At 44.0% G+C, this 6,280-nt stretch overlaps 1 long non-coding RNA gene across 1 annotated transcript; it reads right to left on the reverse strand.

The window, feature by feature from the left end:
- Window positions 1-2,700: 2,700 nt before the first annotated feature.
- Window positions 2,701-4,367, reverse strand: LOC126602224 (uncharacterized). The gene is made up of 2 exons (XR_007616039.1): window positions 3,915-4,367; window positions 2,701-3,818 (listed from the first exon to the last, which is right to left on the reverse strand). It is a non-coding gene; the product is annotated as an uncharacterized LOC126602224 (long non-coding RNA).
- Window positions 4,368-6,280: the final 1,913 nt, after the last annotated feature.

The following is a 6,280-nucleotide window of genomic DNA, read 5'->3' on the forward strand; positions in this document are numbered from 1 at the left end:
AAGAAATACCAAAGAGCGACCGTTTTCGTTACCTAGGATCTATCTTGCAAAAGAACGGAGAATTAGATGGAGATCTCAACCATAGAATACAAGCTGGATGGATGAAGTGGAAGAGTGCATCCGGCGTGTTGTGTGACCGCCGTATGCCACTGAAACTCAAGGGAAAATTTTATAGGACGGCAATAAGGCCGGCGATGCTGTATGGCACAGAATGTTGGGCGGTGAAACATCAACACGTACACAAAATGGGTGTAGCGGAGATGAGGATGCTTCGTTGGATGTGTGGGCACACGAGAAAGGATAAGATTAGGAATGAGGATATCCGGGGTAAAGTAGGAGTAGCCGAAATTGAAGGAAAGATGAGAGAAAATCGGTTACGGTGGTTTGGACATGTGCAAAGAAGGCCTACTGACGCTCCGATTAGAAGATGCGACTATGGGACAAAGGTTCAGGGCCGAAGGGGTAGAGGAAGACCTAGGAAAACTTTGGAAGAGACTCTAAGAAAAGACTTAGAGTACTTGGATCTAACGAAGGACATGACACAGGATCGAGCACAATGGCGTTCTAAGATTCATATAGCCGATCCCACCCAGTGACTTGGATTTTTCTAAGTCTCCAACCGAGAAGTTTTCCTCACTCGGGAAATTAAGGGAACACTACCCCAACCTACATGCTCCACTCAGAAAGCTTCAACATACAAGCTTCAACAAAAGAAAATTCAAAGAACTTAGCGAAGAAGGCTTTGGTGTATTTAACACAATACGTTGAAATGAAGGAAAGCTTATTTATTGATATCCCCGATAAGCTACAAATATGTACATATACATGAGTCAAAATAAACACACAAGAGGGAGCCTTCACAAAGGTTGCTTAGGAGAAGTCTCAGCAGTCGGTAGAGCCCCAGAAAGAGAAGGCACCGGAGGGGGATCATTTGGAGCCTCAGTACTGGACAGAACCCTAGAAGGAGGAGGCATCAGAGGTTGATCATTCGGAGCTTCATTACGCGGTACAGCCCCAGAAGACGAAGGCAATAAATGTCTTTGGAACAAACCCACAAATCTCTGATGATCAAGTAAAACCTGACCATCAGTTTCCTTCATCTGGTCAAGCTTCCTCTTCATGTTTGTAGCATAGTCATGTGCGAGCCGGTGCAACTGTTTATTCTCATGCTTGAGCCCTCTAATCTCCTGTTTGAGACTCATCACTTCAGCCGCCAATGATTCAACTTGGCGGGTTCGAGCAAATAGGCGTTGGGCCATATTAGACACAGAACCTGCACACTGAACACTGAGAGCCAGCGAATCCTTAACAGCTAACTCATCAGACCGTTTGGAAAGTAGTCTGTTATCTTTAGGAGTGAGAAGGTTCCTGGCCACCACCGCAGCGGTCATATCATTCTTCATCACGGAATCCCCAACGGTAAGAGGACCAGTAGGGGAGACGAAGGATGGGCGCCATATGTTGTCTGGAGAAGGCGGGGCTGCCTCTTCAACAAGGTTCAAGTCAAAACGACGGTCGGAGGGGCCAGACATTTTCAAAGGTGTTGAAGAGAGAAGAGGTCGGACAAATCAAGATCTTAGAAGTGCAAGAATGAAGCTTCTACTGGTGGAGATTCAAGTGTGCTTTGGAACTTAATGCCAGCCCCTATAAAAATCTGCACTCGACGGAGCTTCAGAAATCGAAGAGGCGCCTGCTCAGAAATCGAAGAGGCGTTTGCTTTCTCAAAAGCTGGGCTGCTTAGAGATCACGAGGGTTGATCTCAGAAATCGAAGAGGCGTTTGCTTTCTCAAAAGTTGGGCTGCTCAAAGACCACGAAGGCCGACCTCAGAAATCGAAGAAGCGCTCGCTTTCTCAAAAGCTGGGCTCCCCAGAGACCACGAGGGCTGATCTCAGAAATCGAAGAAGCACCTACTTTTCCAGCCTTGTCAGCACCTATCACATGCACACTCAGCTTTGCGGAAATTATGGGCATTCTGTCGAAGACTTCTGGGGAAGTAGAAAACACATGAATCTAACTGTTCAATCACCCACTTCCCACACGCAACAATAGCTCATGGGTACCACAGATAACTTTGCCAAAGTTCTCTGCCAAAGTTGAGCACGTGAAGCTTGCAGCTCCCACTACATCGTTCTGACCAAGAAGGGTAAAAGAATAGCAAAGAAACAGCACTAACAAAGTTTAGACCCATAAATTTTGAAGGTCTAGCTACCATATTATTACCCACAAGGGTAAAGGAACAGTACCACTGCTGGATAATTGGAAAGTCCCTGTGTGTCAACCTCTGTGCTTCGTGGCAAGGTAGACTAGCAAACATGCCCAACTTTTACTCACATTCGAGAAAACACTCCCAACAAGATTGCTTGCTCCAAAATTGAAGAGGCACCGCCCTCCGAATCTCGAGAGCCAGACTCCCAACATGATTACTTTCTCAAAAATCGAAGAGACACTGCTCCCAGAATCTTCGAGAGCCAGACCCCCAGCATGATTGCTTTCTCAAAAATCGATGAGGCATCGTTCTCCGAATCAATCGAAGAGGCGCTCGCTTTCTCCAAAGCTGGGCTGCTCAGAGACCACGAGGGCCGATCTCAGAAATCGAAGAGGCACCTACTTTTCTAGCCTTGTCAGCACCTGTCACACGCACACTCAGCTTTGCAGAAATTATGGGCATTCTGTCGAAGACTTCTGGTGAAGTAGAAAGCACATGAATCTTACTGTTCAATCACCCACTTCCCACACGCAACAATAGCTCATGGGTACCACATATAACTTTGCCAAAGTTCTCTGCCAAAGTTGAGCACGTGAAGCTTGCAGCTCCCACTACATCGCTTTGACCAAGAAAGGTAAAAGAATAGCAAAGAAACAGCACTAACAAAGTTTAGACACATAAATTTTGAAGGTCTAGCTACCATATTATTACCCACAAGGGTAAAGGAACAGTACCACTGCTGGATAATTGGAAAGTCCCTGTGTGTCAACCTCTGTGCTTCGTGGCAAGGTAGACTAGCAAACATGCCCAACCTTTACTCACATTCGAGAAAACACTCCCAACAAGATTGCTTGCTCCAAAATCGAAGAGGCACCGTCCTCCGAATCTCGAGAGCCAGACTCCCAACATGACTACTTTCTCAAAAGCGAAGAGAGGGTAAAGGAACAGTATCATTGCTGGATAATTGGAAAGTCCCTGTGTGTCAACCTTTGTGCTTCGTGGCAAGGTAGACTAGCAAACATGCCCAACCTTTACTCACATTCGAGACAACACTCCCAACAGGATTGCTTGCTCCAAAATCGAAGAGGCACCGCCCCCCGAATCTCGAGAGCCAGACTTCCAACATGATTACTTCCTCAAAAATCGAAGAGACACTGCTCTCCGAATCTCGAGAGCCAGACCCCCAGCATGATTGCTTTCTCAAAAATCGAAGAGGCATCGTTCTCCGAATCTCGAGAGCCAGATACCACATACCACTTTTTCAAAGTGCTCTGACAGAGTTAAAACATGTGAAATTGGCAGCTCCCACTACCGTGCTATGACCAAGCAGGGTAAAGGAATAGCATTACTACTTGTTGTTAGGGAGACTCCTATATATTTCGACCTCCATCCCCAACGGACAGGCAGACCTGCAAAAATGCTCAACCCTTCATCATATCTGAGAGGGCACTCCCAACGAAGCCTTTCGAAATATTCAGCTTTCTTTCCCCCCGATAATACCTCTGTAAACAAGCTATACTAGAGCAAGAATATCTCATATCATCAGGGTTAAAAGCAAGAGTATCCCATATCATGCTTTTTCCCTGTCTTTTCCTTTGGCCTTGTTTTTACCTGCAAGACAAGGAGAAAGAGAGCAATCAGTCAGCACTTGGAATCAAGCTTCCAGCCAGGAACTGACTGCCTGGAACCCCTTACCTGATTACTTACCTGGCATTGCTCTCGAGTACTCATCTTCAACATCTTATGTTTCCAGGGAAGATTCCGCATCTGCTTGAGGAACAGATAGGGCAAGTGTGAAGGATACAAGGAAGCATGTGGAGACAAGCGTATCAGCACACGTGCCGATACATCCATTACTCTGTCAAAAGCAAAAGTATCCCATATCAGCAGGGTGGAACGTACTCTAGATTTGATGGACTTGTTTTGACCCTCAAATTCTTCAGTCGGCCTTATACTCTGGAGGAAACCAGAAAACCCTCCAGCTCAGTTCAAGAATAAGCCTGTGGAAAGTTACTTCTTCAAAAGCAAAAGTATCCCATATCATCTCTTCTCATTTTTCTTCTCTTTATCCTTCATGCTGCTGCAAGATGGGGAGAAGGTGAACAATCAGTCGGAGCTTTGATTGCTTACCTTGTCTGTCACCTCTTTCAGCAGACCCCCTAGCTCTTCGACTTGGGGGACTCCTACTACATGGTTTGTATCGCGCTTGACCAAGCCTGAAACTACAAGTAAGCTTCAAGTGAAATTGATACATTACCTTGTGCATCTCCACCAGTTAAAGATACCACCCTGGATGGAGGAAGAGTACTTCCAGAGAAGATGCCACATCTACCTATGAGACAGAAAAGGCAAGTCAAGACGACACCACACTCCGATACTTAGAAGTTTCGTGATTACGAGATCATTCTCCCACAATATTTCCTAATGTCATTTGTACTAAATCATTCACTTGTACTCACTAAAGGAGAGCTTGAACCTATGTACTTGTGTAAACCCTTCACAATTAATGAAAACTCTTCTATTCCGTGGACGTAGCCAATCTGGGTGAACCACGTACATCTTGTGTTTGCTTTCCTATCTCTATCCATTTATATACTTATCCACACTAATGACCGGAGCAATCTAGCGAAGATCACAAAAAGCGACCGTTTTCGCTACCTAGGATCTATCTTGCAAGAGAACGGAGAATTAGATGGAGATCTCAACCATAGAATACAAGCTGGATGGATGAAGTGTAAGAGTGCATCCGGCGTGTTGTGTGACCGTCGTAGGCCACTGAAGCTCAAGGGAAAATTTTATAGGACGGCAATAAGGCCAGCGATGTTGTATGACACAGAATGTTGGGCGGTGAAGCATCAACACGTACACAAAATGGGTGTAGCGGAGATGAGGATGCTTCGTGGGATGTGTGGGCACACGAGAAAGGATAAGATTGGGAATGAGGATATCCGAGGTAAAGTAGGAGTAGCCGAAATTGTAGGAAAGATGAGAGAAAATCGGCTCCGGTGATTTGGACATGTGCAAAGAAGGCCGACTGACGCTCCGGTTCGAAGATGTGACTACGGGACAGAGGTTCAGGGCCGAAGGGGTAGAGGAAGACCTAGGAAAACTTTGGAAGAGACTCTAAGAAAAGACTTAGAGTACTTGGATCTAACGGAGGACATGACACAAAACCGAGCGCAATGGCGTTCTAGGATTCATATAGCCGACCCCACTTAGTGGGAAAAGGCTTTGTTGTTGTTGTTGTTGTTGTTGTTGATCTTTTTCAGTTCATTTGATCCAATTGTCGGAAATTAAGAGGAGTATGTAAGAAGTGAAAATGATTATGTGGATAGCACCACCATTTAACCTTTTTGTGTAAACTTTATATATATATTGCTGCATTTTAAATTTTTTTACGTTTGTATTTTAGATAGATTTTTAGATTAGTTTTTGTGGATGGAAATTTTGTACACGACTAATTTGACAAAATTTCACTAATAAGAGAACAAACACTATTAGCCTAATTGATCGACATCTAGCAAAAGGGGAAGGGTGCCGCCAAAGGATATCAGATGCCTACGTCAGAAATGTAACAATTCATGTGATTTCATCATTCATGAATTCATATATGTGAGTTCATCAAACTGTCGATTGCAGCTGAACTTGGTAAATGAGCTGTATATATGGTTAGACTTCTTAAGGTTTTATATTCGAATGAAGTAAAACATTATGGAGGGAAAAATGTGATTAAGCCATGTTTGAATTAATGAAGAACATTTGGCTTAATAATAACTGAAGATAACTGCATTATTAATGGGATAAGGCAGTTATCAGAAATAGAATGGGATTGGTCCCTCTTCTTGGTATAAATATGGATGATTCACAGTTAAGTAAGGTTGCCCCATTTGAAACCTAATACATCCATTGTAGTCGTACAAGAGAAGGGAAGATACATCCTAAAACAGATCATGGCTTCAAGTTCAGTATTAAGTGTTGATACATTACGATTTGTTAGTTGGTTACACCAAAGTGTATGAACTAATCTTATGATTCAAGTATAAAAAATAAACACTTAATAAAGCAGTCTACAA

The sequence above is a fragment of the Malus sylvestris genome, chromosome 15, assembly GCF_916048215.2.
Source record: "Malus sylvestris chromosome 15, drMalSylv7.2, whole genome shotgun sequence".
NCBI lineage: Eukaryota > Viridiplantae > Streptophyta > Magnoliopsida > Rosales > Rosaceae > Malus > Malus sylvestris.